Source organism: Muntiacus reevesi, chromosome 6 (assembly GCF_963930625.1).
Source record: "Muntiacus reevesi chromosome 6, mMunRee1.1, whole genome shotgun sequence".
NCBI lineage: Eukaryota > Metazoa > Chordata > Mammalia > Artiodactyla > Cervidae > Muntiacus > Muntiacus reevesi.
This window is the reverse complement of record NC_089254.1, coordinates 68,671,448-68,682,197: the sequence shown is the minus strand read 5'-3', so window position 1 is coordinate 68,682,197 and position 10,750 is coordinate 68,671,448. Positions and strand designations below refer to the sequence as shown.

The window sequence follows — 10,750 nt, the reverse complement described above, 5'->3', positions numbered from 1 at the left end:
AACCCCATGGACTGCAGCCCACCAGGCTCCTCGGTCCATGGGATTTTCTAGGCAAGTGTACTGGAGTGGTGTGCCATTGCCTTCTAGGGTTAGATAGGCTATCAAGTCAATAACATCTAGGACCTGCACATGTTGAAAGCCCCACCCCATAAAAATGTGTGTGGTATATATACTATGAGCACAAACAATAGGGAAGAGGGACAAATGGGTAAGACCTGGAGCTGCACAGAAGAGGGTCCCTAAAAAGGAGGAAAATGACAGAAAAAAGGAGATACAAGATGTTAATGACACACTTTAATCCAATCACTTAATAACACTTAATGAACACTAGCTTTAGCTCTACTTCATCAATTTTCCTAAATTCTGCCATGTGTAAAAATGGAGGTAGTAGGCTGGCAGGAGAAGAAATAACAGGAAAGACTCAGGGCACATTCCCCATGGAAATCTCTGAACAGGACCTCTTTGATGGTGTGCAACATCTGGGAAGGCTTATCTGGAGTTCCAATGATAATGCTACAGGGAGAAGGGTGAATCCTGCCAAGGGAAAAATCCTCGGGTTTTCCAGTGCCTGGCATCTTTGGAAGCTTAATTTTGCCCTACAGTAAAGGCTTAAGGAAAGATTCGGAGACTTACGAACTGTGGGTCCCTCCTAAGACCAAGGGAAAAATCAATTCTTAAACCACAAGATAAATAAATCAAATATCTCTTAAATTTGGTATTAATAAAGATAATTTTTTTTTAAATCTTTCATATTCCAGTCATTTTAATCTTCCCTTTCTGGGGAGTTGCCTTTGGCAAAGAAAACAGCTTATATAACTGAAATATATCTGCCTGTAATAAAAATTGGGCTTCAAAATTTTTTGTCCAGCTAATAATGTTTATCTAAAGCAATGATTATTTGTCTAATCATCTAAAGAAATGATTCAGTTATTAATGGGAGGCTGCATTTGTGAATATGATTTTCTATTTTGTCAACTTACCAAGGATCCAAACACTGCCCAGAAACCAGAGTGACCTGGTCCATAGCCCTCAGCTATCTGCTTCTGGTGGCATGTATGTCACCACCTCATGCCTGGTGAGTGGCTAGATGCCAGCAATTTTGCAATCTTACAACTTACTTCCCCTGTTTATGGAACAAACTTTTACATAAAATGGCCTCCACGGGATGTGCCTACTGGGAGACTGTATGGTGGCCACAATGTCTGGTGCCCATAGCAACCATATTTCACACTAACTATTTGCTTTATACTCCATTGACCACTAACAAACCAGCATTCTAATTGTAAGTACCAGGTTCAATGTGCTAAGAATCGGGTTTTTGTGCCCACAAGGCTTAAACACAGATGCTAGACCAGGAGCAAGTCACAGCAACTGTGTTGATCAACTGTGAGGCTTTTTAGAGACACACAAGGAAGCCTTCCTTCCTTGCTACACCCTTCTCTCACCCTGTGAGTCTTTGACTGGGAAAATCAGATGCTATAAAAGCAATGAATACCTTTTTACGTTCTTCCATCCCCAAAGAATTCTACTTGATGAGCCTTCTACAAAATATAACTGGCAGTAGATTTACTAATGAGTGCAATAAATGTTGACTGCCTATTATATGCCAACTACCTGTGCTAGGTGTGGTGGAGAATTCCAGGCTGAAAAGAATAGAGTGTCAACCCTTGAAGTTTGCAGACCAGGAAAGGAGATATGCAATAATTTTCTTAAGAGGCAAATTATCCTAACTTCTGTAGTAGAAGAATAAATTACACTGTATGGAGAAAGAAAAGCTTAATTAGAACAAGTGGCTCAAAGAAGACCTTTTGGAAGGCATGGTGTCTGACTTGACTCCATGAGATGCTCTGGGGAGAGTCACAGTCCAGGCAGAAAGGGATTTGATTCAAAAGTGCTGGGAAAAGCCCCCACCCCCACCCCCACCATGTGGCTGAACATCTTACCCTGGGCAAGCACATCATTAAGACCAGGTGACTAGGTGAGAGACAGATTGAGAAGGCTCTGGGCTCTAGACTACTGAGTTTTGGAGTGCAGTTGTACTTTGCCCCATAGATGATCATGGTTAGTTAAATTTTAAGCCATCACAGGTGTGACTCGAGCTCTTTCTAAGTAGAGAGACCTATCAGTCCAATATATATAATTGCACCATTATTATCCAATATTATATAAGTATAGACACACATTGGCATCCTCATTACCATCCCTCTCTCTTACTTGCTTTGTTCCCTTTGAACCATTTAATGTACCTAAATTAAGACCTCCAAATTCAAGATCATCCAATCTATGGCTCCCCCTGTCCAAACCCAAGGTTTCCCGGTAGAGAAGAAAGATGTCACCTCTGAGTTAAGACACTATGGCACAGGGGGAAATGCCTAGAAACCAAAACCAGGTGGTATCTTCTCAGCTTTTCAAAGTAGCCTCTCTGGTTCCTTCAGAAAAGGGGTCCTCCTCAGCCTCTCCAAGCCTCAGTCGGCCTGGGATGCACAAGATCCCAAAGGGTCTGGGGAAAATCCTTTAAAAACTCCACTGGCCCGAGATCAATGTCAACATCTGCAGCAACAGCGGCAGTGGCAGCACCGGAATTTCTGGTCCTCCCAGCTGTCTGGGATTCCCAGCTTGAACTCTTCCTGGAAGCGCTTTCTTCACCGCTTCTCTTGCGCAATCTAGCGAGCCCTCCCTCCGCTCTGGGGCTTCTTAAACCGAGTGTGGCTAGGCGCCGGAGCTTAGAGCACCGAGCCGCGTCCCCGCCCAGCCTGGCCCTCGTTGAGCCCTGCCGCAGCGGCGCTGGACCACAGCCGCTTCGGAAGCACCTCTCCCGCAGGTGGGTCAGTTGCTGCCGGCCTACGCCTGGTACTTTCGCCACAGGGCTCCCCTCCCTTATCAGCTTCTGCCCACCTCGAATCCCTGCTGCCAGGACTCCGCTCCGCAAACCTGCTCGCCCTGGGAAGAAGGTGCAAGACCACCCAAGGGTGTGGCGGGATGAGCTAAGCAATTCAGCAAGCGGCTTGCTTCCAGGAGTTTGCTCTCTTGCTTCCTCAGGGTGCAGAGGAGCCCTAAGAAGGAAGACTTAGGGCTTTGGACTACTCTCTGTATCTTACTTCTATATAAAGGCAATCTCAGATCTGAGTACACTTCTTGGCCAAGAGCTGAAAATGCGTCCTGAGATTTGCAACTGCTTCCATCCTTGATCTTTAGCAATTGTTTTTCCAGAGAAATGCGGCTTTGGAATGTAACCCATGCGAAGAGTAAATAAAACCTTTGGTTCCCTGTTTGTCCAGAGGCAGTTGGAAGGTACTTTTCCCCTCTGGATAGTAATTTTAAAACTTTCTTTAGAAGATCACTGGTCTAAAGGAAAGTCAACTAGATGGAGAATAGGGCAGGGGTGGGACTGGAGAATTCTATTCTCAGTTCTAATTAGTAGTTCAATACCTCAGCCTCAGTTTCCACACAGTAAAATAAAAGACTACTGGAGCAGAGTAGCCACAAAATCCACCTCTAACAAGGTAAAAATCCATGACTAAAGATGCTTGCAGGTTTGAAATACATTGAAAACTTCATCAATGATATACGTACAACTAAGAAATTTATTTCTTCATAATAATGCAGGTTTCACTTTTTTAGGGAAAATACCCAGTTGTGGAGAGACAGTCTTTTTCTACCGAATATCTTGGACTTGCACCACTTTTATCATTCAGAGAATACTCTCAGTTTTCCAAACCAATTCTTCAGCCTTGCTGTGTGAGAATGTCCTATTCCGTATAAATGACAGTCATATAAATGTCACTCACATGAAAGAACATTTTTTTTTCTGATACAGTAGGTGTAATTTTATAAAATGGCACATTTATTTGAAGTAGTAACTTTTTTGAGATACGGCCTTTTGCAAGGCCCCGAGTTTTTCAGAATGCTGTGATTTAGCACGGTATGAAATTCTACCTGCCTGTATTCCACCTGCATGGCAAACACCGCCACCCCAGAAAACAGGATGAAGCACTCCTTATTTATCAGGCTTGGAGGTTGTAAAGTAAATGGAACATGTGTATGGAGAAATTGGGTTATGGCACTCTCTCCATCTGGCAACATTTATGGTGTTGCTGAAGTTCATGTGGCAACCTGAGGTTCAGAAACCAGCCTGTTCAAGGCCTGACCCCTAACTTGGGAATGATTTCCAGATGCCTGCGTTGCTTAAGCTTGCTAACTGGTGTTAAAAGTAGCCAAATAAATTTTTATAAACCTGTGCTTAAATTGAAAACCCTGAGCCTTGTTCTGAACAGTTTTAAGAAAAATAGATTCATTTATCATAGAATTTCAAAATTAAAGAACGCTTGAGCAGTCACTCCACATTTCCTCAAGGGCCACCCCACATCATGCTACCATTATTCATGACATTATTAAAAGGGTATAAATTCTCTTTTTAAAGTTTCCTGAGTAGCTGATTCTGAAGTCACCCTCAGAAACGCATCCAGTGTATCATGATCCTCACCACCCAGTTCTCTTTGGAAGTCATTTGGATTTTTGTCAACTGCTATTTCAAAATTATTTCCTTTTAAAATCTTAACAAAGTTAATAAGCTGCTAGCAGAAGAAAACAAAAATCACTTTTCAAACTTGAAGACTTGCCAGGGCACCTTGTAGGTTTCCTCTGGATTATCCTCTGAAAAAGTGAAAAACTTTTTTAAAAGTGTTAGTCACTCAGTAATGTCCAACTCTTTGCTACCCTCTGGACTGTAGCCTGTCTGGCTCCTCTGGCCATGGAATTCTCCAGGCAAGAATAGTGGAGTGGGTAACCATTCCCTTCTCCAGAGGATCTTCCCCACCCAGGGATCGAACCTAGGTCTCCTGCATAGAAGGCAGATACTTTACTATCTAAGCGACCAGGGGAAAAGTGAAAGTTAGTCACTCAGTCATGTCTGACTCTTTGCTACCCCATGGACTGTAGCCTGTCAGGTTCCTCTCCCCATGAAAGTCTCCCTGCAAGAGTATTGGCATGGGCTGCCCTTTCCCTCTCCAGGGGACCTTCCTGACTCAGGGATTGAACCTGATCTCCTGCATTGCATGCAGATTCTTTACTGTCTGAACCACCAGGGAGAGAGGTCAATCATTAAGTGTCTGCAACTACATCTACCTATAAGTCCTACTCTAAGGGTCTAGGACATGCTGTGGATAGTGAAGTTTTCTGTGTGGGATTTTTTTTTTTGAAGTTACAATCAGGCCAGAAGTAATAAACTTGACAAGGCCCCTGAAGTCACCTGTTTAACTGCTTTTGTACATCCATCTGTGCTTTGTACATCCAAAGAGAACAACAGGTCATTAGTTAACTATGAGGACAGTTAACTATGAAGAGTTCCATATCACGTGTCCCACCTACCATGATATTTTAAATGACTTTGGGTCATTTCCAAAATGATTTTAATTAACACTTGTTATCTTATTGAGAAAAATCAGGCCTGCAAGGAATAAAGCTAATAACTAAAGGATAACTAATGCTGAAAACAATGCATGATAAGAAAACATATTTGGCCAACATACTTCAGCAATTTGTTCTTACCAAATTATTATGGAAAAGGGATCAAAGAGTGTTTGCACTATTTGAAGATCATCTTTCAGAAATACATCACTGCAAAAAAATACGCAATGTTCTACTCAAAGAAGCGTTTCCACCCTAATTAACTAGGCAGGACATGACATCCTAATCTGAACGCATCTCCACAATGTTCTAGAAGAGTGTTGTCTGCCATGTGTAAAGAAGCCTTACCATACTGAATTTTGATGGCGGCATATTTTTGAAAAGTTATTTTGAGAGAAGTATGTTACTTTTAAATGTAGATTATATGATCAGTCTTCATGTCAGGATGAAGTTCACTTTTCATCTTATAAGGAAGGCAAATGTATGCAAAGGATAATTTTGAAAAGTCAGGAACTATAATTCTGAATACAAAGAACTCTAAGAGGTAACTTAATATAACTATATAGCATACCTCTTGGGGAGGGGGCTATCAGAACACATACTAGACCATCGCTTTTGCGCTAGCTTCAAATAAATTGAGGGAAAATAATGGTATCAAGCACAGAGCCAAGTGCTCCAATCAGATTTTCACTGGTGATGGCTCAATAGCTGAGAAGAATCAGAATAGGAGAACGTGGCTAATGGTCCACACTGATCATATATCTTTCATCTATACATCTCAGTTTACAAGGCGTGGAAATAGCTTTGAGCCCAAATAAAGCAGTGGGTGAAACAGTTATGCACAGACTTTGGTAAACTTTCTTGTTCTGCTTCCCAGGCAGATGAGCACCCTTCTCTGTACATTTAATGTCTTCACATGTTGTTTTACAGCAGTTTGATTATGTGTCTATATCCTCCCCAAGACAGGAGCCCCATGAGGACAAGAACAGTCTAGTTTATCACTTTACCCCTCTTATGTAGCACAGTGCCTTGCACAGAGAGGTTGGTCAATAAATCTGTCAAAAACATGCAGTGTTTTATGTGTCAAGACATTGTTTTAGTGTATCAAGATATTGCTGATACACTAATTTTTATTTTTGAAAGATGCTAATAATTATGGACATAGGAGGTTATATGCACAGATACCTCCTGTGCTGTACTAGTTAAGAGGGTGAAAGTGTTCAGATTTCAACTACCTGCCCTTTGGGAAGAAGCATGAGATTGCTTTATACTCTATAATACATATAAAGTAAGTAATGGAAATTATTCTGCTTTTAAAAAGAATAAATAAATTGTAGGAACCTTGGTATTTCTTCTAATTAACCTTAATTTAATAACCCTATTATGTTGCTAGTCTGGGTAAGATTCATAAGAAATTTGTAACTATAATACTTTGGAGTTTAATTCATTTTAAAGAGTTACATAATGCAATTAAGGCATTTAACTGAGGTCATGAAAGTTGGAATATTGAATTTTTAAAGGTTTTAATTAGTTTAACTTAAATAAAACACTTGAGCCTTTCTTTTAATACCTGAAGGCATGGCATAAGAAATGAAGCTTACTGATTAGCTAAAAAGAACTAAGTTACATCAAATCGTTCTTATTGTAGAAATGGCTATTTCTTTTCCAGTACCCAAGTATTGCTATTAAAAGTGATTTCTTCATTGTATTCAATTGCCCTGACATAGTCAGTAAGGGATATGGGAGGCGCTTGAGGAGAAAGCAATCAGTAAGTTGGTAAATGATACATTGCAGCTAGTAATGGTTATCTCAAACTAAGATCCTAAACTCCTTTTTTTTTTTTTAAATGCATGTCTGAAAAATTCAAAAATATGCATTTGAGAATGATGATACACAAAAAGGTCCCTGTATCTATCTTCCTAAGGGAGCCAAGAGCCGAGTATCAGACTTATAGCCCCAAATGTGTTAACCCCATGTGTGGGGTTGAAAGGGCCTGGGACCTTTGCTTGGGTAGAGGGACCCACATGGATTCTGTTTTCATTAAGAACCTATGAGCCTGAGCCTCCCTAGAAGAGGGGGAGAGGCTCTAAGGAAAGATTTTAAGGCTTAAAGTCCAGAGTCAGGATTGAGAAAGTGTATCACCCTGTCAGTCCAACCATTTTCCCATTTCCATGGTCCCAAGCAGAGAAGATAAGGAGGAGAAGGAGAAGGAGAGGAGATAAGAGATGGAGAAAGAGCCAGTGTGTGCTGGTAAATGGCTCTCTAAGAAAAAAAGATATCCTAAATAGGAGCACTTGCTGATTTCTACGGCGTGAAATCTCCAAAGTTGGCTGATTTCAATTTGTTAACTGGCAAGCCAGCTCCAGCCACACCACACCACTAAAAAGAGCCGCGATTAACAATCTAGGGATTAAAAGGGTGGAGCTGTTTCACTAAAATATATTTATCAACCAGTAGCGCTCTTGGGCTTGTATATCAAAGTATAACATGAGAAGGGGGAAGGAGTTTCAAGAGCACTTTCTCTCCTGGGGTAAGAAATGGAGCAGCTGCAAGGCCAGATCATTCCATACAGCTCAAGCTTGTGGGGTCTTGGCAAATATTAGAGGGACTCTGGCCATTGAGAATCCTTGCCTCCAAAGCCAAACTAAAACTGAAAGAAAATGGTACCCAAAAGAAGTTGAAGGAGACTATATAAAGGACATATAAAGCACCCGCAGGAGATTTCTTAACATTGTAAGGAGATGCTTTGAAGCAGATTGGACTTATACCGTTAGTAGGGTTAAAGGGAGAGGAGGAAACAGGATCAGATCCACAGGTTGGCAGTAATCAATATTCAGATAATTCCCAGTGGGATTAAGGTGAGGATAAATGACTATTTATAGGAAATTTATTTAAACAAAGTTAATTCTGAAATGATCGAATAAATTCCTAAATGTTTCTGACTACAGCAATCCTAGAAAAGCAAAATCCACTAATTGACACTAAATGTTAAGTGGGTTTTTGCAATCACCAAATTAACCAATAAGCAAATACTCAGGTATTAATAGACTGCACAAGTCAAATGCCACCAAGTCAGTGAGATAGAGTTGTTTTCCTGATGGTGAATTGAGTTGAACAACAGATCTATAAGAAGTTGTTCAGAATTTAGTATGTAAACAGAGGTCAAGGAAAATTAACTTTGACACAACTGAACCCCTGACCTTTCTGTCATGAGCCCCAGCTTTAATCAAATGAACTAACCAGCCTAGACAGGGTCTAATGAACCTACATGATAAAATTCTTAGTCAGGGAATCATAAAACAATCTTCATTTATCTTGACAGATGCAACTGAGATCTAACGGTGAAAACACACATTAGAAAGATCTTTAATTGGATCAGAATTTCACCAAAGAACTAATATTAAAAATACAGTTTCATCTAAAGTATAATTCAAATAGGTAATACAGAGCTGTGTCACATTGCTCTCCTGATAATTCATTGGACGGTAGTGAAATGCTACTGACAGAATCATTTTAGCTGCAGCATGTCATAGCTAGTTTTACTTACTAGCAATTCACGTGGATATTTATCCCCATAGAACATCAACATAAAAGTTTTATATTTAGTTATGCTCTTGTTACTTGATCAAGTTGTACAACTTAATTAGTTTCCTTTTGTGTCATTCTATTAGATAGCATAAAAACTAATCATCAGTAAATTAGGGTGCTATGAGATATGTAACATTTTCTCCCAAAACAACTGAAATAATTAGTTTTTTAGCAACCAACCTGCAGTGGTTTCTTTATTTAGACTAAGGGCTTTAGATGACAGATTTATGTTAGTCTATAGCTATTACTAACAGAGCTACTTCTAGCTACAAGGCTAAAACAAGAAATGTACTATTATATTTTCAAATAATATATATAGATTGAAGATTGAACTGTCAAAAATTAGAAGACTTCATTGATTATGGGTACATTGTATTTTTTTTATAAATGACAACCAGTGGTCTTTTTAAATCAAGGTCTTCTGATTTTGCTGCAATAATATATAACTGTTGGTAAAAGGATATGTACTTAAATGTGAGCATGCTTGCTCTCCCTAAAGAGCCTTGATCTCACTAAATACAGAAATAGCTCAGTGAATACATAGGATGGGTTCATGTATTACTGTAAGGTTTTTCTTAAAAAAAATTTTTGACCATATTTTGCTTTCCAGTTATCCTTGAGATATATTAAAACAAATGCCCTGAATCACAGGAAGGCTGGACTAGTTGCAGAACTCCCCCCTGCCCCTATGCCTGGTGATGAAAGGAAATATTTGATTGATGGGCATCAGCTCATTACAAATATGTTGTCAAGTCATGTAGGGCTTTCAGAGTGAAATTCAGAAAAACAGAAGGAAGGACTAAGAAGAATCCCTGTTTACAGGCATGAAATTAAGATGAAAAATCCTGCCACAGCGTATAGAGTTTTAAAGTGTTATTTGTATTCTGACTGCCTGGGAGGTGCCATGCCAGATCTTTGGACTTGCAAACAGCAGCTCTAAAGGAGGGGAGATGGGTATCTGGGGAGGACAATGTAGGAGGAATTCAAAACCTTGTGAAAACTCAGTTCAGAATTCAAAGCTGAATTCTCAAAGGGAGACAGGGACAGAATGTCTTTAATACTGGTTTCATCCAAATGTAACCAGGATGTTGTATGGCACCAAAGGAGGGATGCTACGAAGGAATAACTGTAGTATATTCATGGCTGGATTTGATCAAATTATAACTTGTGGCTCATGAAAGACAACTTATTAAAGTTGCCTTAAGGGAGTTACAGAGCAAAGTCTACCAAGTGTTGTGTCTGGCACCCCTTGATCCTCTCCCTTGGGATGCCTGAACACTCTTCAGTTACCATAAAAATAGGAACTCTAGGTCATCAATTACACCCAGCCAATTATTACTTAGAGGAAGAAATTTTAAAGCCAGTGAAATGTTTCTGCAGCCCCTTATAAGCTCATCCATAGCTTGTTCTCCCTCTGCCTTTTCCCTCCCCACCATCTCTCTCCAGTGGTTCTCAGCTCTGGGTGCTTTTGAGAACTCATTTGTTTGGCTTGTTGTTTTACAAAAAAAATAGATTCCTGGGCCCAATCTCAGAATAATTGATTCAGAATCTCAGGAGGTGGTACCTGAGCATTTAATAGCATTGATTTTTTAAGTATTAAGTATTTAAAACATGCAAATTTTGTAATTCCATTCCAACATTTCCAAACAAGATATTCAAATAGCAAATAAGCAAATGAAGAAGTTCGTACAGTGGATTGAATACTAAAAAAGAACAAACTATTTGCACAAACTATTTACACATGCACCAACTCAGA

The 10,750-nt window shown here is 39.9% G+C and overlaps 1 protein-coding gene across 1 annotated transcript in view; it reads left to right on the top strand.

Moving 5' to 3' along the window:
* Positions 1-2,746: 2,746 nt before the first annotated feature.
* The window catches only part of STEAP4 (STEAP4 metalloreductase), a 31,893-nt gene continuing 23,889 nt past the window's right edge, over positions 2,747-10,750 (top strand). Inside the window, exon 1 of the mRNA XM_065938899.1 lies at positions 2,747-2,821. The gene's annotated coding sequence lies outside the window, so the exon portion shown is untranslated. The remainder of the gene's footprint in view (positions 2,822-10,750) is intronic.